The 21,514-nt window shown below is 46.2% G+C and overlaps 1 long non-coding RNA gene across 1 annotated transcript; it reads right to left on the reverse strand.

The window, feature by feature from the left end:
- Positions 1-2,772: 2,772 nt before the first annotated feature.
- LOC143990072 (uncharacterized) lies at positions 2,773-16,437 on the reverse strand. The gene is made up of 2 exons (XR_013277138.1): positions 16,337-16,437; positions 2,773-3,077 (listed from the first exon to the last, which is right to left on the reverse strand). It is a non-coding gene; the product is annotated as an uncharacterized LOC143990072 (long non-coding RNA).
- Positions 16,438-21,514: the final 5,077 nt, after the last annotated feature.

The following is a 21,514-nucleotide window of genomic DNA, read 5'->3' on the forward strand; positions in this document are numbered from 1 at the left end:
ATGAGCCTTTGTTTTCTTTTTGGTCAGCAGTGGCTTTGGCCTTGGAACTCTCCCATGGATGTCATTTTTGCCCAGTCTCTTTCTTATTGTTGAATCATGAACACTGATCTTACCTGAGGCAAGTGAGGCCTGCAGCTCTTTAGATTTTGTTCTGGGTCCTTTTATGAACTCCTGCATGAGTCGTTGTCATGCTCTTGGAGTAATTTTTGTAGGCCAACCTGGGAAGGTTCACCGCTGTTCCAAGTTATCTCCATTTGTGGATAATGGCTCTCCCCGTGGTTACTAGAGTTTCAAAGCCTTAGAAATGGCTTTGAACTCCTTCCTAGACCGATACATGTTTGTTTCTAATCTGTTCTTGAACTTTTTAGATTGTGGCATGATGTGTGGCTTTTTGTGATCTGTTAGCATGTTTCACTTTGTCAGACAACTCTTATGTATGTGATTCCTTGATTCAACAGGTCTGACAGTAATCAGGCCTGTATGTGGCAAGTAAAATTTAACTCAGCTTTCCAAAAAATTGTGGTTAATCCCAGTTCATTCATGATTCAGCATGGGAGGGAGCAATTACTTTTTCACATAATAATTTCAAATAAATAATTAAAAAAAAATGCATTTTGTATTTACTCAGATTATCTTTGTGTAATAATACAATTTGTTTGATGATCTGAGCCATTTAAGTGTGACAAATATGCAAAAAAACAACAACATAGGGCCGTCTTCTGTCATTCGCTCCTGTTGTTCGATCAGCTCGTGCTGTAGTGAATAACAGCACAGCTGGGGCGGCGGGTGCCCTTTAACCAGAAAATGCAAATCATGTATATTTGCATGATCCTACGCAGCCAGGCCACACTGTAGCAGTAAAGCTAAAAGAGACTTGTATGTGCATTTTTTACAGCATGTAAAGGAAACCTTACTCATGTTATTACAGATGTGTTTTCTAGGAGAAAAGTTCCTACTTAATGATCAGTATAATACTTGTGTATACTGTAGATGTGTTTAAATGCATAAAAATGCTTATACCTACAGATTATGATTTTGTGATATGCTATTTTCCCTTTTTTTAGACTTAAAGGGATTGTAAAGTTATTATTATTTTTTTTTAATAACAAACATGTTATACTTACCTCCACTGTGCAGCTTGTTTTGCACAGAGTGGCCCCGAACCTGCTCTTCTGGGGTCCCTCGGCGGCTGTCTCTGCTTCCTCCTGCAGGCACTTCTCACGTTCATGCGAGCTCCCTCGCATGGTAATAAGCATCTGCGGGCGCGCTCCCGTGATACAGCCGGCGGCTATAGCTGCTCGCTGTATCACACGGCCCCGCCCCCGGCGCTCCGCATCAGTGGATGTGAGTGGATGCGACCCAATGGCTGCTCTGCTTTCCATCCATCCACTCCAGCCAATCAGTGGCCAGGTTGAGTGGTGAAGAAGGACGGCGGGGGCGAGCGCGGGATTTTCGAGGGGTGAGGTAAGTAAAACGGAGGGACTGGGGGCGCAGGCAGTGTCAGATGTTTTTTCACCTTAAAGAGGAGGGCCGTTTAAAAAAAAAAAAAAAATAAGTCAGCAGCTGCAAACACTGCAGCTGCTGACTTAATAAACACACTTACCTGTCCAGGGCGCCCGCGATGTCGGCCGCCCGAGGCCGACCCGTCCCTCGGCTCTCGGGTCCCGGCGCCGCCATTCCCTCTAGGGAAACAGGCAGTGGAGCCTTATGGCTTCACTGCCCGTTTCCTACTGCGCATGCGCGAGTCCCGCAGCTACTGCGCATGCGCGAGTCCCGCAGCGCTTTCTGAATGGGACGCGCTGTGTTCTGGAACACACAGTTCCCAGAACACAGCGCGACCCATTACCCAGAAGACACCGCGACGAAGAGAGAAGACAGAAGATCTCTGCGCAGGAGGAAGAGGAAGATTAGGATTATGTGCCTAGCAACAGGCATTTCTGGTAAGTAAAAAAAAAAATGTTTTTCATTTTTTTTTTTTTTAGATTTTTTTGTAATTTTTAAAAAATGTTTGTTTTCAGGGTGGCCCTCCACTTTAATGCATAGAATGCATTAAGGTGAAAAAACATTTACCTTTACAACCCCTTTAATTTGCGTGCTTACAAATGCTTTATATGCACAAGCGTGTAACAAACTCTTATGTTTACGCACCTGTGTGAAAGGCCCCATTGAAAACAATGCAGCTGTGTTCAGATCTGTAATTAAAAAACACTTGTATATGTGTTTTTTTTTTTTTTGTAAATGGAACCTTAGGGTACATAGAAAACTATAGATTTCTAGGTGCTCTGTTCACACCACAATGCTGACGTGATTTGATGTGCAGTGCAAAAAAATGCAGCATGTCTGTATTTTTCCACGGTGCACAGGATGTCACCACACACCAGTGCAGCACATGAAGTGTCACCAATGTTTACACATACACCAATGGCTCCAACTGCTGTGTCTGATCCAATGAGGAAAGGGAGAGCCAAGGGAGCCTCTGCTCTCTCGCACATCGCTGGATCGAGATCGGGCTCAGGTAAGTATTTAGGGAGGCTAGAGGGGGAGTTGCATGCAGCAGTTTTTTCTTTACCTTAATGCATAGCATGCATTAAGGTAAAAAAAAAACCTCTGCCTTTAGAACCACTTTAAATGGTTTATCTCAATCCTGTAACTGCCATTTTTGCTGGACAGCTTGATCTGTTAAAGGATGTGAAAAATAACAGAATTATTGGCTGAATCACCGGGTGTAAAATAAAGGGGAAAAAAAGAAAGAAAACGAAAGAAACCACTACATCTAATTGGTAAGCTGCAATTTAATAAATTTTTTGGGGTAAATAACACCACTTTAAAACAACTCTTGGCTGTAAGAGGCTCCATAGGATGCTTTAGCAGGAATGTCCATTCTTCTGCTCTGAATAAGTGATGTTGTCAGTCAGTGAAGGGCAGAGGAGAGAGGATTTTTTGGATGGGGAGGCTGCCCTTTTGGAATATGAAACAACCAGTTTGCATTGTTGACTCGCAGAACCAGTTTTGAATTTGGTTCATGGTGCTCTTCCTGCTGCCTAAAACCTTTTGGAATGTGTTTTTCTTCTTCCAAACTGTGCATTTAAATACAAAAAGTGAACACAGGTTATTAGCTATTTGTTTTGCATTTGTATTAGTGAGTTTTGTCTTTTACTTCTAACATAATCACATCAGGGTTGCCAATCGTCAGTAAATTTACAGACAGTTTTTAAAAACTTTTACAACTGTTTGTAAATATCAAGGGCTGATGATTTGTCATGCTGTGTTGACTTTTGTAAGTGTAAACCAGGCAGATGACTTGTTATAGGTCAGTGATGGCGAATCTTGGCACCCCAGATGTTTAGGAACTACATTTCCCAGGATGCTCCACTACACTGAGTGAGAGTGCATGAGCATAATGGGAAATGAACCATAGTTCTAAAACATCTGAGGTGCCAAGGTTCACCATCACTGTTCTAGGTATTGTCAGTGTTCCCATATTATGTGTATACTGTTGAAATATTGGTTGTCCTAGTTTTTAGGAGGAGTTGTGAGATTTTTCAGGTTGTCAGTAAAAAAGTGTACCATCAGTAAATTTCCCTTTTTTTTTTGTCTGTAAGAAATGCTGCAGGAGGTTGGCAACCTTGAATCACATATCCTAGCCACTTCTGAGTTACAGATAATAGAAAAACACTGTATTCCTAAACTCTTGTGAAACACAGGGGTCTGTATATAAGAATTTACCATGTGAAGGACTCGGCATTTACGCAGAAGTCCCAAATACAAACCGTAATGTCTTCAATACATGATAAATTTATTTTTCCCTTTGTTGCCTTTCGCGGGGTGAATGTAACATTCCCTAACATTCAACTCTAAAAGCACAAAGCCTTAAAGTGGTTGTAAAGACTTGTGTTTTTTTTTTTATAATAAACATGGTATGCTTACCTGCTCTATGCAGGTAAGGGCACAGAGCGGCCCAAACCTCCTCTTATGGGGTGCGCTGCTAGTGCCCTAGGTTCCTCTTCTTGCTGTGTCCCACCATGGGAAGCTGCTGCCTATGAGGGGGACACCTGCAGACAAGCTCCTGAGCCGGGCTGTGTGTATCCATAGACACAGAAAGCATGGCTCAGCCCTGCGCCCAGCTCCCTCCCCACAGGATTTAACTGACAGCAGTAGTCCTGTGAGAAGAGAGCGAGAGCAGTGCAGCTGCAGACGGGCACAGCACTGAATCAAGAGAGGGCTCAAGAAAGGGGAGTAATGGGGCGATATAACAACTGGGACATTTTTACCTTAGTGCAGAACCCTAGAGGAATTTGGAGATTTGGAGGTGGGTTGGAGCAATAAAAAGTACTAGGTTTAGTTAAAGAATATGTCAACCCAGCATTTCAAATTTCTGATATGTGCCTTTTGTACCATGGACTTGTATGAAAAGGGAACCCTTTCTGCTTTTCAAAAAACACAGGAAATTTCCCATGGGGTTTTTTAGCAGCAGAGAGTTGGTGTAAGAATAATTGATGTAAAAAAATCATTTATTTAACAGACAATAGTAATTCCAAATGAACAATTATACATCATCCATATAGGTAGTGCGACAAAAACAAACATGGAACATCACTCATAGCAAAAAAACGCTCTATGTACAGGCATGGTTTGCCAATTGTATTTGTAACTATACTTCTATATGCATGGAGACGTAATTTTGCTTAAAATGAAATACTATACCTATATATATTTTTATATTGTCCAAAGTCTTTAATTAGATATTTTCCCTAGAATATAAATCCCCCTGAAGAGACCGGAAATCGCAAGGGTCGAAATGCATCGGGGTTTTTCATGTGGATACATATGCTACGAATACAATTGGCAAACCATGCCTGTACATAGAGTATTTTTTTGCTATGAATGATGTTCCATGTTTGTTTTTGTCGCACTACCTATATGGATGATGTATTATTGTTCATTTGGAATTACTATTGTCTGTTAAATAAATGATTTTTTTACATCAATTATTCTTACACCAACTCTCTGCTGCTAAAAAAAAAACCTGGGGAAATTTCCTGTATTTTTTGTATACTTATGGGTTATGCAGCTTTGGGGGCTCCCTTATTGTGTTATTTCTCCTTTTTCCTTTCTGCTTTTCTAAATTTCTGCATTGCTTCCTTTGTGTGAAATCCCTGGTGTTCCTGCCAGTCCCTCTGTTTTCCTTTTGAAAACTGACCCCACTAGGCATGAGAGCAAAGTACAGTGTTCTGGTTGTACTGGGAACTCAGACTGCTCTTCTCCAATGATCAGACTTATGCTGATATGCCCCTCCTGCACAGCCACTCACAGGGAAGACCAGTGTACTGCTACCTCTCCCCTAACTCTCTAAGCTCCTTATGCAACTTAGAACAGAAGGTATATGATCATTTTAAAAAGGGGAGAAAGGTATTTATTATTATTTTTTATACAGTGTTTATACAAAATGTTTTGCCATCATTTCTATTTTAAACTGAATGGGTTGTTTTACAAGGTAAGGTTTCACATGTACATGAAAAAAGAAGAAGAAAGGGGTGGGACTTTGAATGAAGCATGCAGTCAACAATGAGGGGTCAAATAAATATTATAGTATATTAAATGTATATCATAATGAAATTCATACAAAATGAAAGTTAATGGCATAATATATTTGATCTATATACATATAGGAACATGATAATACATAACAGTGGAGAGAAATTGTATCTACTTCACTTGTGGGACTTCCTATTACATTTAAAAATTGTTGATAATCATAAGAAAATACAATTGTTCATATGAATAAAATTGGACACATGATCGGTTTAAACATTGCATGTACATATGACTCTATAAGAAAAACTGAACACATGATAGGTTTAGACATTGCATGTACGTAGGGCTCGACGCGTTTCATGGAGTTTTATCCACTCTTCAAGAGCAGACGTGTATATCTGAAATTAAATATATGGGTTTTTAAATCACTACCTTTATGAAGGAGAAAACAAAAGAAAGATTTATTTAAAATCGGGGGTACCCCCTTGTCTGGCGAATACTCACAACCGCCATGTAAAGAAAGTGTAACATAGAGCGCTTGAAGCGCCCCTTGGGGCATTTTTTTCAGGTAGCATGAGGCACATTCAGGGCCCACACATGGCAACACCAGGGGAGGACAAATATCCATGGAGTGGTGGTCCCAGAAATAATTATAAGTGTAGCCAATAACATCTTGGGGCTTCTAAAAAAAATATGAACGTGTATAATTTAGAATATATGCCATATATTCTGTGCTTAAATATATAAAGCAGGGTAGTGCAGCTGTGGCTGTGATAGTGTCAGTGAAGCCCAACAAAAAAAGAATAAGAGATAGAAAAAGTGATGTAAAGAAACCAATGCCACCAAGGATAGAATCAAATACCCAATATGTGGACTACCAATATATAAAAGTGAATGTATATTGCTAACATGACACCTGGTGCTGAGTCATAGGAAGCTGCGATACAAGGTAATAAGTGCTATCCATAGAGTGAGGGAGAACCAACAGAATGGATAAGCCACCCCAAATGAAACTTATATAGGCCCACACGCAAAACACTCCCAAATGCCTTGCCACCGTGCAAAGTGAGGGGGAAGCACCAACATCCGAGCGACCAGCGCCAATAGTACCTCCCATAAGCCACAGATGGAAAACTCTAACGGCGGGAAGGCGCTCAGAATGACGTCACACGCACAATGTGTAACGTGACGTTGATGCACATCGCGGAGGTATCCCCCCCGCCCAGGGGGGAGGAGGGAGACCCCACGGTGTGCATCGCAGCTTCCGGAAAAGATGTGAGCTGAAGGCTCATGGATCCAGATCATGAGGCACTGACATCACAGCATGTGAAAATACCTAAATGTCTGGTTGATGAATGGAACAGGCAGAAACCAGCCTGATGGATGTCTAATCCCTTGGCAAGGGTGACATGAAATCATAGTGGACAAAAGGCAGAATGAATTGATGGTGTGGTACAACCAACTGCAAATGTGATATACCAATTACTGGTGTCAGACCCAACTCTGTAAGAACTGAGTGCTTCCATATCTAATTGCATTAGCAAAGAAACAAGGGGGGAGTTTTGGGACTTTGAATGAGGCAGAGACCTGGTGAGTAGTGATGGACGAACTTCCGACGGGACGTTTCGCGAACGCGAAATGCGAACGGACCCAAACGTTCGCGAAACCGACCGTTCGCCGCGGGCCCCATTGACTTCAATGGGAGGCGAACTTTGCAAACCTTCATGTCGAATTTGCGGCCACGTGGTAATTATTAGGGGGTAAAACGTAGTCCCACCATCTGGACAATGACATAATACATGTATGAGGTGAATTTGGGATCGATAACTACAAGCATTTTTATTTTATTTGGGAAATTGTTCTAACAATTCAGGACTATGGAGCTAATGAAGGCAATGGAGGAGAGGGAAGGTCAGGGACCAGGGTAGGCAAAGAAGAGGGTGCAGGAGATGATCACCAGCAGCGTGACATACCGGAATGACACATGCACCGTGATAGAGGCATCTGACAGCAGCACCGTAATACAGAGCACTGACAGCAGCACCGTGACATACAGCGCTGACAGCAGCACCGTGACATACAGCGCTGACAGCAGCACCGTGACATACAGCGCTGACAGCAGCACCGTGACATACAGCGCTGACAGCAGCACCGTGACATACAGCGCTGACAGCAGCACCGTGACATACAGCGCTGACAGCAGCACCGTGACATACAGCGCTGACAGCAGCACCGTGACATACAGCGCTGACAGCAGCACCGTGACATACAGCGCTGACAGCAGCACCGTGACATACAGCGCTGACAGCAGCACCGTGACATACAGCACTGACAGCAGCACCGTAAGCAGCCCCAGGAGGAAGTCAGCACAGCACAGGGATGGTGTGATCCCCTCATAATAAGAACCCCCAGGAGGAAGTCAGCACAGCACAGGGATAGTGTGATCCCTTCATAATAAGAACCCCCAGGAGGAAGTCAGCACAGCACAGGGATATCATAAGCAGCCCCAGTAGAAATATGACACCGCTCAACCTCTTCAAAGAGGAGGGTAGGGGCATATAGTACGGTGTGCTTTTTTGGGTCAAGGAAGTGAGCCAAATGAATTAAGAAGGTCTGTGTGCTTGATTAAAAAAATAGTTTATAGACATATACATGGTCTACTGGTCACATGTGTTGAATTCCTCCGAGATCCATGCCTCATTCATTTTTAGAAATGTGAGGTAGTTAACACTGTGGTGAGCTAGGCGAGTACGCTTATCGGTCACAATCCCCCCTGCTGCGCTGAACGTCCTTTCGGACAGGACACTGGATGAGGGGCAAGCCAACAGTTCGATTGCAAATTGGGCAAGCTCTGGCCAGAGGTCAAGCCTGCCCACCCAGTAGTCTAGGGGTTCATCACTCCTCAGAGCGTCCACATTGGCCGTTAACCCAATGTAGTCGGACACCTGACGGTCTAGGCGTTCCCTGATGCTGGATCCGGATGACACCTGTCGATGGGTCGGCTGAAAGAATGACCTCATATCCGAAGTCACCAACACATCTTCAAACCGGCCTCTTCTTGCAGGCGCTGTTGGATTGGTACCCGCAAATCCTTCTCTGGGAGTGGGAATTGCTCCTCTGCCAGCGCACGCAAAAGCAGAATGCAGCATTTCTCGAAGCAAGGCCTGGAAGTGCTGCATTCTGACAGCCCTCTGCGACGGCGGTAACATTTCCGCCATTTTGTGTTTGTACCGGGGGTCTAAGTACGTTGCCACCCAGTACTGGTCCTTGACCCTCATGCTTTTTATACGGGGGTCCCTATTAAAACACTGGAGCATGAAGGCCCCCATTTGCACTAAAGTGGAAGCGGTGTGGTGGCCTGGCTCCTGCTCATCATCCAGGATAATGTCGTCCTCTTCATTCTCCTCTCCCCATCCTCGCACAACAGGGATCCCAGAAAGGTTTAAAGCATGCTCTTCTTGCTCCTGCTCATCCGCCCCGGCACCATCCTCCTCTGACTCCTCATCAGACTCCTGTTGTTGACTTGTCTCAGATAGAGTAGCCCCCCCTGGGAATTCATCCAGCATTGCGACTTCCTCATCTTCCCGCTCCTGCTCCTCCACAGCCTGATCAATGACACGACGCAATGCACGCTCCAGAAAGAAGGCATAAGGTACCATGTCACTGATGGCGCCATGGCTGCGACTGACCAGTTTGGTGATCTCCTCAAATGGCCGCAGAAGTCTGCATGTGTCGCGCATGAGCAGCCACTGGCGCGGTGAAAAAAAACCCAGCTCCCCAGAACCGTTTCTTTCGCAGAGTTCATACAGGTAGACGTTAACTGCACGTTTCTGCTGGAGCAGCCTATCAAGCATATAGAAGGTTGAGTTCCATCGCGTCGGGCAATCGCAAATAAGACGTCTGACCGGCAGATGGTGTCGCCGCTGAATGTCAGCAAGGCGAGCCATGGCCGTGTAAGATCTTCTGAAATGGGCCGAGATTTTCCTTGCCTGCCGCAAGATGTCCTGGACCCCAGGGTATTTGACAAGGAATCGCTGCACGACCAAGTTTAAGACGTGTGCCATGCACGGCACGTGCGTGATTTTGCCCTGTTTCAATGCGCTAAGCAGATTGGCACCGTTGTCACACACCACTTTACCAACTGTCAAATTGAGCGGTGTTAGCCACTCATCTGCCTGTGAACGCAAAGCTGAAAGGAGTGCCGGGCCAGTGTGGCTCTTTGCTTCCAGGCACAACAGACGCAGCACGGCATGGCAACGTCTCACCTGGCATGTGGAATAGGTTCTGGGGAGCTTGGGCGGTGCAGTGGAAGAGACGCTAGCAGCGGAAAAGGAGGAGGCAGCTGAGGAGGAGAGGGAGGAGGATGGAGTAGGAGGAGGAGAAGAAGAGTCAGGCCTGCATGCAATCCGTGGCGGTAAAACCAAATCTACACGGGTGCCACGGGTTACATGCTTGACGGCCGTCAGAAGGTTCACCCAGTGGGCAGTAAAACTGATATACCTTCCCTGCCCGTGTTTGCTAGACCACGTGTCTGTGGTCAGATGTATCTTGGCACCGACACTGTGTGCCAGAGATACATTCACTTGCCGCTGAACATGGCCATATAGCTCTGGGATGCCCTTCTCTGAGAAATACTTCCTTCCTGGGACCTTCCATTGTGGTGTTCCAATGGCCACAAATTTGCGAAAGGCCTCCGAGTCCACCAGTTTATATGGCAGTAGTTGGCGGGCTATGAGTTCTGACAAGCCAGCCGCCAACCGTTGGGCAAGAGGGTTATCCGGCATCATCATTTTTTTACGCTCAAACATTAGGCCCACGGAAGCCTGCCTTTTTGCAGAAAAATGTGAGCTTGGCGTGATGGAAGGTGGAGTGGAGGACAATTGTGAGGAGAGAGGAGAAGGAGAAGTAGAAGACGAGGCTGGACGGTGAGAGCCTGCAGTGTGGCTTTGTGTGTTCCGTTGCTCCCACTGGGCTCGGTGATGGCTGCTCATGTGCCTTCTTAAGGCGGTCGTCCCTAGGTGAGTATTGGGCTTACCGCGACTAACGCGTTGACTGCAAAGATTGCAGATGGCAACGCTATTGTCAGCAGCGGACACGTTAAAAAAAGCCCACACTGCGGAGCCATGTGCCGGTGTCCTGGGAGCGCCAGATGTGACCGTACATGGTCGATGACTCGCTCCTGATACATTTGCAGTCTGCTTTGTCCCTGCTGTGCAATGTAAGTCATTGCTGCTTCTCCTCCCTATCTGCTGGTCCATATCTCCCTCTGAACTCCCCTCCTCTTCCTCTCTTGTGGGCACCCACGTGACATCACTAGACACGTCATCATCAACGTCACCTTCCCCACCGCTATAAGTAGAGATCTCGGAGTAGGCAGCAACACCGGGGACCAACCTCCTCCTTGGGCTGATCTGGGTACTGGCGTCAGACTGCTGAGTAGCGCTTGTTGCTACCTCCTCTTCCTGATCCAATACCAAGAGTGGCTGCGCATCAGAAATGTCCTCTTGATATGGATCGGAAAATAATTCCAGTGACTCAAGCGGAAGGTATGTGGTGGTGGTGGTGGTGGTCGTGTTGTTGGTGGTAGTGTCTTTGGGGGTGCACATAGCAGAGAGTGAAGAAGAGGGTGCAGATCGAGAGGATGAGGAGGGTGCAGAAGAGTAAGGCTGAGCGAGCCACTCAACCAAGTCTGGTGCATCCTTTAAAGTAATTGAACGCACCTTCTGCAACTTCCCACTTTGGCTCAAGCCTGTTGCTCCTGCCCTACCCCTACCACCCCTGCGGAAGGGCCTGCCTCTTCCTCTGCATGTCATTTTTTAAATGACCCTGTGACAAAACTCTTAGTCCCTATACCGCTGAAGGACTGCTGCAGTATAGGTGAGCGGTCAGCAGTGGTGCACGTCAACCCTATCTATTGTGGACCTATAGCGGTCCTTACAGAACAGCAGACTGTACCGCACTCAAGCCTATGTACCGTAGCACCCTATACCAAGTTACCAGTCCTTATAAGAACTTTTGTGGACCAAGCAGGTTGTGTATTAGTGTTTAGCAGACTGTACGTCAGTCCCTATACCGCTGAAGGACTGCTGCAGTATAGGGCAGCGGTCAGCAGTGGTGCACGTCAACCCTATCTATTGTGGACCGATAGCGGTCCTTACAGAACAGCAGACTGTACCGCACTCAAGCCTATGTACCGTAGCACCCTATACCAAGTTACCAGTCCTTATAAGAACTTTTGTGGACCAAGCAGGTTGTGTATTAGTGTTTAGCAGACTGTACGTCAGTCCCTATACCGCTGAAGGACTGCTGCAGTATAGGGCAGCGGTCAGCAGTGGTGCACGTCAACCCTATCTATTGTGGACCGATAGCGGTCCTTACAGAACAGCAGACTGTACCGCACTCAAGCCTATGTACCGTAGCACCCTATACCAAGTTACCAGTCCTTATAAGAACTTTTGTGGACCAAGCAGGTTGTGTATTAGTGTTTAGCAGACTGTACGTCAGTCCCTATACCGCTGAAGGACTGCTGCAGTATAGGGCAGCGGTCAGCAGTGGTGCACGTCAACCCTATCTATTGTGGACCGATAGCGGTCCTTACAGAACAGCAGACTGTACCGCACTCAAGCCTATGTACCGTAGCACCCTATACCAAGTTACCAGTCCTTATAAGAACTTTTGTGGAACAAGCAGGTTGTGTGTTAGTGATTAGCAGACTGTACGTCAGTCCCTATACCGCTGAAGGACTGCTGCAGTATAGGTGAGCGGTCAGCAGTGGTGCACGTCAACCCTATCTATTGTGGACCGATAGCGGTCCTTACAGAACAGCAGACTGTACCGCACTCAAGCCTATGTACCGTAGCACCCTATACCAAGTTACCAGTCCTTATAAGAACTTTTGTGGACCAAGCAGGTTGTGTATTAGTGTTTAGCAGACTGTACGTCAGTCCCTATACCGCTGAAGGACTGCTGCAGTATAGGGCAGCGGTCAGCAGTGGTGCACGTCAACCCTATCTATTGTGGACCGATAGCGGTCCTTACAGAACAGCAGACTGTACCGCACTCAAGCCTATGTACCGTAGCACCCTATACCAAGTTACCAGTCCTTATAAGAACTTTTGTGGAACAAGCAGGTTGTGTATTAGTGTTTAGCAGACTGTACGTCAGTCCCTATACCGCTGAAGGACTGCTGCAGTATAGGTGAGCGGTCAGCAGTGGTGCACGTCAACCCTATCTATTGTGGACCGATAGCGGTCCTTACAGAACAGCAGACTATACCGCACTCAAGCCTATGTACCGTAGCACCCTATACCAAGTTACCAGTCCTTATAAGAACTTTTGTGGAACAAGCAGGTTGTGTGTTAGTGATTAGCAGACTGTACGTCAGTCCCTATACCGCTGAAGGACTGCTGCAGTATAGGTGAGCGGTCAGCAGTGGTGCACGTCAACCCTATCTATTGTGGACCGATAGCGGTCCTTACAGAACAGCAGACTGTACCGCACTCAAGCCTATGTACCGTAGCACCCTATACCAAGTTACCAGTCCTTATAAGAACTTTTGTGGAACAAGCAGGTTGTGTATTAGTGTTTAGCAGACTGTACGTCAGTCCCTATACCGCTGAAGGACTGCTGCAGTATAGGTGAGCGGTCAGCAGTGGTGCACGTCAACCCTATCTATTGTGGACCGATAGCGGTCCTTACAGAACAGCAGACTGTACCGCACTCAAGCCTATGTACCGTAGCACCCTATACCAAGTTACCAGTCCTTATAAGAACTTTTGTGGACCAAGCAGGTTGTGTATTAGTTTTTAGCAGACTGTACGTCAGTCCCTATACCGCTGAAGGACTGCTGCAGTATAGGGCAGCGGTCAGCAGTGGTGCACGTCAACCCTATCTATTGTGGACCGATAGCGGTCCTTACAGAACAGCAGACTGTACCGCACTCAAGCCTATGTACCGTAGCACCCTATACCAAGTTACCAGTCCTTATAAGAACTTTTGTGGAACAAGCAGGTTGTGTGTTAGTGATTAGCAGACTGTACGTCAGTCCCTATACCGCTGAAGGACTGCTGCAGTATAGGGCAGCGGTCAGCAGTGGTGCACGTCAACCCTATCTATTGTGGACCGATAGCGGTCCTTACAGAACAGCAGACTGTACCGCACTCAAGCCTATGTACCGTAGCACCCTATACCAAGTTACCAGTCCTTATAAGAACTTTTGTGGAACAAGTGAGTTGTGAATGTTTAGCAGACTGCAGCAGAAGGGCAGCAGTCAAGTATAATATCCTTTCTATATTTGGAAGAAAGAATATTATACATGTACAAGCCTATTACTGTACCACTGATACCAGTCCTGAAAAGAACCTTTGTGGAACTAATAATAACAGCAAGTCTTTAAAATTACCCTCACTGCCTGACAACACTGCTTCCTTCCTGTCCCTATACAAATTGGCAAAAAAAGAGAACGATTAGTGGTTACTGGAACAGCTCTTTTGTGGACCTTGATAGTAACAGCTAATGATGATGATGATGATGATGATGATGAAAGACTAATCTGGCTGTCCCTGTAGCATACACCGTCCTTTCCCTTTCTCTAAACTAACAAAAGACACTCAGGCTGCTGCAAGAATCAGCAGCACAGCAAACCTATCAACACCTAACACCTATACCAGTCCTGAAAAGAACTTTTGTGTACCAAATAGCTAGTGGTTTATCTCTCCCTACTCCACACAGGAACCTGTCCCTATCTTAACAGAAGAAAGAATGTAAAATGGCCACCGGATCGGGTGTATTTATAGGTTAGGGGGAATGTACAAGTGTCCATGTGCTGTCATGTCTCAATTGGCTGTCCTGTATCACATGATAAACGTGTCACCAAAGGTTAAAGTTCTTGTATACATTAAACACGTAAGTCCGCCGCGGCGAACGACGGAAAAAGGCGTTCGAACGTGCGGACCGCGAATGTCGGAAATTCGCCGCGAAACGACCGCCGGGCGAACCGTTCGGCCATCACTACTGGTGAGGTCTCGTGCCTCCATCCCTGTCAACATAACAAAAAGAAGAAAGTTCTCACATATACAATACTTTAAGAATATATACTTGAATATCATTTTTTATTAAAGCAGAGTTTAAAGCGGAGTTCCACCCAAAAGAGGAACTTCAGCTTTAAGGACTCCTCCTCTGCTCCTGTTTGTGAAACTGAGCTTTTGGAGAGGAGGGGGGATCAGGTACCCGATTTTGACAGGTACCTCCTCCCACTTCCGTTCCGGTCACCTTAGGTGATCCGAAGCAGAAGTTCTTCCTCCCAAAGTCTTCTGGGACACATGACAGGTCCTAGAACACTTCATGACCAGTCACAGAGCGCAGCGCTGCTTGGGCATGCACAGTGGGCACCCAGCTGTGAAGCCGAAAGCTGTCAAAGCAAGGTGCCCATAGTATAGATGCCAACGCCGCAGAGCGAGGGCACAGGAACAACACAGTACAGGTGAGTGCACCACTGGATCATGGGACAGGTGAGTGGTTGTTTACTAAAAGTCAACAGCTACACTTTTTGTAGCTGCTGACTTTTAATAAACAAAAATATCACTGGAACTCCGCTTTAATGACATTTTAAGTATATGCAGCACACAGTACTGAACACTGGGTGGCACTGCAACATGACAATTTATCTTTTATGTCTTTTATGACTATTATGATTTATTACCCATAAAAGCACATGATGTCTGTGTCTAATGTTACCTCCTATAGGACGCTCTATTTCTTATCAAAACAAATTTGAAATTGGAGGAGCGTGGCCAACTGCTGAGGTACATGGCCGCACTTCTGTGAGCTCTGGAATGACGGATCCCTCCACTGTAGCAAGAAGCGACAACAGGCTCACCTGACCATATAAGCAGGCTCAGGTGACATCAGAGAAGTGGCAGGACATCATGGGGAAACTAAAAGATAGCGGGGACCTTGCAAACTGGGTGAATTTCTCAGCCCAGCCGAGTCCCCTAGAAAGCAAGATGGAGCCGGCTCCGGCTTCCCTGCTCACACAAGATGGCAGGCAGCTTACTACAGAGGAGAAGAGAGAAAGGAAGCCTGGATTCTTAATAAATATAATGGTCAGATCATGCTCCAATTACAATTACATTGGAAATTGAAACAGGAGAAAAATTTTCTAATACATATTTATGGAAAAATAGTACCCTTATTTTTTCTCAGGAGAAGTATGTGTCTATGCTGAAAGAAAGATTGGAACAGTACTTCAAATTCAATGATACCCCTTCTGTATTGCGTACAAACCTATGGTGTTAGCCTCCTAACTTTGTCAAGGACAAAACAAAATTTTAATTCAGAAAATTACTCACCATAATATAAGTAAAGTCATGTATAATCCTCAAGAAATAGCTGATACATTCTCAGAATATTGCAAATCGCTTTATAATCTAAAAAGGACAAGAACACCCCCAACCTTTATCAAAAGACATAGAGGAATTTTTTAACAAAATTAATCTTCCCGAAAATTGACACTAAATCTCTAGGAAACATTAACAATCCAATAGCTGCAGAAGAAATCCTAAATGCCATTAAATCAATACCAGCTAACAAAGCACCAGGTATTGATGGCCTCTCCAGAGGATATTGAAAGGCATTTGCCAATACTCTGCTTCCATATCTAACTGATCTTTTTGATTATGCGGCCTCCAAAAACAATTTCCCTAAAGAAATGATGGAAGCAGTTATCATAACTATTCCAAAACCTGAGAAAGACCCCACATCTCCCTCCAACTATAGGCCCATTTCACTATTAAATACTGACCTCAAAATATTTGCCAAAATATTGGCTAATCGCCTCTTGAAAATTACACCCAGTCTCAAAGGGCCTGATCAAGTAGGCTTTGTAAAGGACCGACAGGCTCCTGACGGTACTAGACAGTACTAGATGAATGATTAACCTAATCCAGCATGCTGAAAATAAAGCCTTATCTGCTCCTAGCCTTGGATGCAGAGGAGGCGTTCGATAGAGTTCACTGGGGTTATATTTCAAGAACACTACTAAAGTTTGGTTTTCAGGGATTTAGCCATGTGGCTATAATGTCATTATATACACAACCTTCAGCTAAGGCAGTGGTCATCAACCCTGTCCTCAGGGCCCACTAACAGGCCAGGTCTTATGTATTACCTTGGGGAGATGGAGACTAGAATACTGCAATCACTGAGCAGCAAATGATATCATATGTGATGTATTTAATTTATCTTGCAAACCTGGCCTGTTAGTAGGCCCTGAGGACAGGGTCGATGACCACTGAGCTAAGGTATTCACTTCTGGTACAACATCGAAAAGTTTTGATTTATCAAATGGAACTAGGTAAGGCTGACCCCTATCATCTATCATATTCTCATTGGCAATCAAACCCTTAGCAGAAACAATACGCTCTAATGCAGCTGTAAGGGGAATTAAATTAGGCCAAACCGAACACAAGCTATGATTATTCATTGCCAACATAATCCTGTCTATGAGCAACCCAGACATTTCTCTTACCGAAGTACAAAAAATTCTGGAAACATTTGGAAGAGTATCCTATTATAAAGTTAATGTTATCCTTTATCTATGAACATTCCCAAAGAACTGTATGAGAACTTGTGTTCAAAATTTAAATACAACAGGGAAGATTCTTCCATTTCATATTTAGGTATTCAACTTTCTTTCCCAGCAGCAAAACTATATGATGCCAATTACCCCAAACTGTTAGAAAACACAATTATCCTGGGTAGGAAAGATTGCAGCATTAAAAATGCAAACTACAGGGTGGTTTCTGCTTCCATTGGTTCAATCACAATCTCGGACCATGCTCCGGTCTTCGTAGACATTGATCTGTTGGCCCCTTCTCCCAAGCAATGGATGTGGAAGATGAATGACTCCTTGCTCCAGGACACGGGGGTCTTGGAGGAAATGACCAGGGAGCTGAGATCCTTCTTTTCCTCCAATGGCAGTGGGGACAGCCCCCCCATGATGGTATGGGAGGCACATAAAAGCTATATCAGGGGTCTGATGATCAAGATTGGCTCACGGATAAGAAAGGTCAGGGCCAAACAAATTGTTGAACTCCTGGAAAAGATTAGAGCTCTGGAATCCTCCCATAAGAAATCCTTAGCAGATTAGTTACTAGCAGAACTTACAGTCCTCGGATCCCAGCTGCGAACTCTGGTGTTAGACAAAGCTAAAGCGACGATAGCTAACTGCAGCAGACGCACTTTCTACGAGCATAGTGACAAATGTGGGAAACTTCTAGCTCGAGCCCTGTGAGCCCAACAGGCACGCACTTTTGTTCCTGAGTTACTAGACGAAGGCAATGCTAAAGCACTTGCCACAGAAAAGATAGCAGACATCTTTCGGCAATACTATACCTCGCTTTACAACCTTCTTCAATCCACCAGGGAGATATCTTCCAGGAGGATAGCCGTCCAGGAATATCTACAGCACTCGGGGGTTCCCTGAATCTCGGATGTTGACCTCACTGACCTGGACGAGTCCCTCACAGCTGAGGAAGTGACCTTGGCCATAGCTCAAATGAAGCCGGGGAAGGCCCCAGGCCCAGATGGCTACTCTCTCCTATATTATAGGACCTTTGGGGACCTGCTTAATCCGCACTTTCTTTCCGCACACAATGCAGCGGGGGAGGAAGCCATCCCACCGATGGACACCCTCCGAGCGCATATAAGTGTGATTCTGAAAGAATTCTGCAGCCTCTGACCATCTCCTGTATCATGTCTTCAGTCTCTGGCCATCTCTTGTATCATGTCTGCAGTCTCTAGACCATTTCCTGTATCATGTCTGCAGTCTCTGACCATCTCCTGTAACATGTTTGCAGTCTCTGACCATCTCCGGTATCATGTCTGCAGTCTCTGACCATCTCCTGTATAATGTCTGTAGTCTCTGACCATCTCCTGTATCATGTCTGCAGTCTCTGACCATCTCCTGTATCATGTCCGCAGTCTCTGACCATCTCCTGTATCATGTCTGCAGTCTCTGACCATCTCCTGTAGCATGTCTGCAGTCTCTAGACCATCTCTTGTGCTATGTCTGCAGTCTCTGACCATCCCCTGTATCATGTCTGCAGTCTCTGACCGTCTCTTATATCATGTTTGCAGTCTCTGACCATCTCTTGTATCATGTCTGCAGTCTCTGACCATCTACTGTAGGCTGCATGTGAGTGACATTATACACACACACACACACACACACACACAAACAGAAAATGTTTGCACATATATTAACGTGTCGGGGAGGGAGGGGGGGGTCGTGTTTCGTCACCTCCCTGAAATGAGTTTGCCACCTCCCTGAAATTAGTTTTTTGCAGGTTGGGATGTCTAGATTATCATCACACAATTCATGAAAGAGAAAGTAATCACTGAGTCGCTACAAGAAAATGGCTGCTGCTGTGTCAGGCGTGTGCTGATTGTTGTTACTATGGTAACCCAGGGACTTGTTTACTCCTGGGGACCCTGATATAAGAGGAGGGGGACTGTGGGGACGTTGATTTCAGGAGGGGACTGTGGGGACCCTTATATAAGAGGGGGGACTGTGGGGACCCTGATATCAGGAGGGGACTGTGGGGACCCTGATATAAAAGGAGGGGGACTGTGGGGACCCTGATATCAGGAGGGGACTGTGGGGACCCTGATATAAGGGGGGGCATTGGGGACCCTGATATAGGAGGAGGGAGGCTGTGGGGACTTTGATATAAGGAGGGGGGACTGTGGGGACCCTGATATAAGAGGAGAGGGACTGTGGGGACCCTAATATATGGGGAGGGCTTTGGGCACCCTGATATAGGAAGATAGGGACTGTGGGGACCCTGATATAAGGGGGGGGACTTTGGGGACCCTGATATAGGAGTAGGGTGGCTGTGGGGACTTTGATATAAGGAGGGGTCGACTGTGGGGACCCTGATATAAGGGGGGGCTGTGGGGACCCTGATATAAGGGGGGCTGTGGAGAACCTGATATAAGGGGGGACTATGGGGACCCAGATATAAGGGGGGGGACTGTGGGGACTCTGATAAAAGGGGGGACTGTGGGGACCCTAATATAAGGGAAGGAGGACTGTGGGGACCCTGATATAAGGGGGGGACTGTGGAGACTCTGATAAAAGGAGGGACTATGTGGACCCTAATATAAGGGAAGGAGGACTGTAGGGACCCTGATATAAGAGGGGGACTGTGGGGACTCTGATAAAAGGACTGTGGTGATCCTGATATAAGGGGAGGAGGACTGTGGGGACCCTGATATAAGGGGGAGGGGTAAGTAGAAGGATAGAGAAAAATGGACTTTAACAGCACATATAATATATTATAACAACATTTTTAATAGTTCTCACATATTAAGTACATATACAGTACAATGTACATTGAATAAAACAAATTAATTAGAAAATACAAAAAGAGAAGGATCCATTGATCAACCCAGAAAATGGATGTCACGTGTGTGCTTTCTTTTGGGGCTTGTATTAGTGAACACGTCAGAAAAACCTCCACTAGGGTATGGCATACGCTAATAGGGTGTCCTTGAAAATTTTTAAAAATTGCTCAACATGTTTTGCGATTTAGGATTATCGCTTCTTCAGGAGCTTCTGTATCTTTAATAGATTACAATTAGAAACCAATTATGCAGTCATCATGGATAATGTACCAATACATGATCATATATGCACATAGTGTGGACTCACCACACTTGGTGTTTGGAATATCTTAATTTCACCCAAGGGAGGGGATCTGTAAAGGACCCTGATATAAGGGGGACTGTGGGGACCCTGATATAAATGAAGAGGGACTGCGGGGACCCTGATATTAGGAGGGGACTATGGGGACCCTTATATAAGGGGAGAGGGACTGTGGGGACCCTGATATTAGGAGGGGACTATGGGGACCCTGATATAAGGGGAGAGGGACTATGGGGACACTGATATAAGGGGAGAGGGACTGTGGGGACACTGATATTAGGAGGGGACTATGGGGACCCTGCTATAAGGGGAGAGGGACTGTGGGGACCCTGATATAAGGGGAAGGGGACTATGAGGATCCTGATAGAAGGGGACTGTGGGGACCCTGATATAAGGGGAAGGGGACTATGGGGATCCTGATAGAAGGGGAATGGGACTGTGGGGACCCTGATATAAGGGGAAGGGGACTATAGGGATCCTGATTGAAGGGGAAGGGGACTATGGGAACCCTGATATAAGGGGAGGGGACTGTGAGAACCCTGATATAAGGGGGGACTATGGGGACCCTGATATAAGGGGAAGGGGACTATGGGGACCCTGATATAAGGGGAGGGGACTGTGGGGACCCTGATAGAAGGGGACTGTGGGGGCCCTGATATACAGGGGAGGGGGAATATGGGGATCCTGATAGAAGGGGCCTATGGGGACCCTGACATAAGGGGAGGGGACTGTGAGAACCCTGATATAAGGGGGGACTATGGGGACCCTGATATAAGGGGAGGGGGACTATGGGGACCCTGATAGAAGGGGACTGTGGGGACCCAGATATAAGTGGAGGGGGACTATGGGGATCCTGATAGAAGGGGACTGTGGGAACCCTGATATAAGGGAGGGGGACTATGGGGATCCTGATACAAGGGGACTGTGGGGACCCTAATATAAGAGAGGGGGACTATGGGGACCCTGATAGAAGGGGACTGTGGGGACCCTGATATAAGGGGACGGGATTGTGGGGACCCTGATATAAGGGGGGACTAGGAGGACCCTGATAGAAGGGGACTGTGGGTTCCCTGATATAAGGGGAGGAGGACTGTGGGGACCCTGATATAAGGGGGGGGCTGTAGGAACCCCGATATATGAGGAGGGGGACTATGAGGACCCTGATATAAGTGGAGGGGGACTATGGTGATCCTGATAGAAGGGGACTGTAGGGACCCTGATATAAGGGGGGACTATGGGGACCCTGATATAAGGGGAGGGGGACTATGGGGACCC

Source organism: Lithobates pipiens, unplaced genomic scaffold (genome assembly GCF_037356315.1).
Source record: "Lithobates pipiens isolate NorthernLeopardFrog02 unplaced genomic scaffold, aLitPip1_a1.2 Scaffold_18, whole genome shotgun sequence".
In the NCBI taxonomy this organism is placed as follows: Eukaryota; Metazoa; Chordata; class Amphibia; order Anura; family Ranidae; genus Lithobates; species Lithobates pipiens.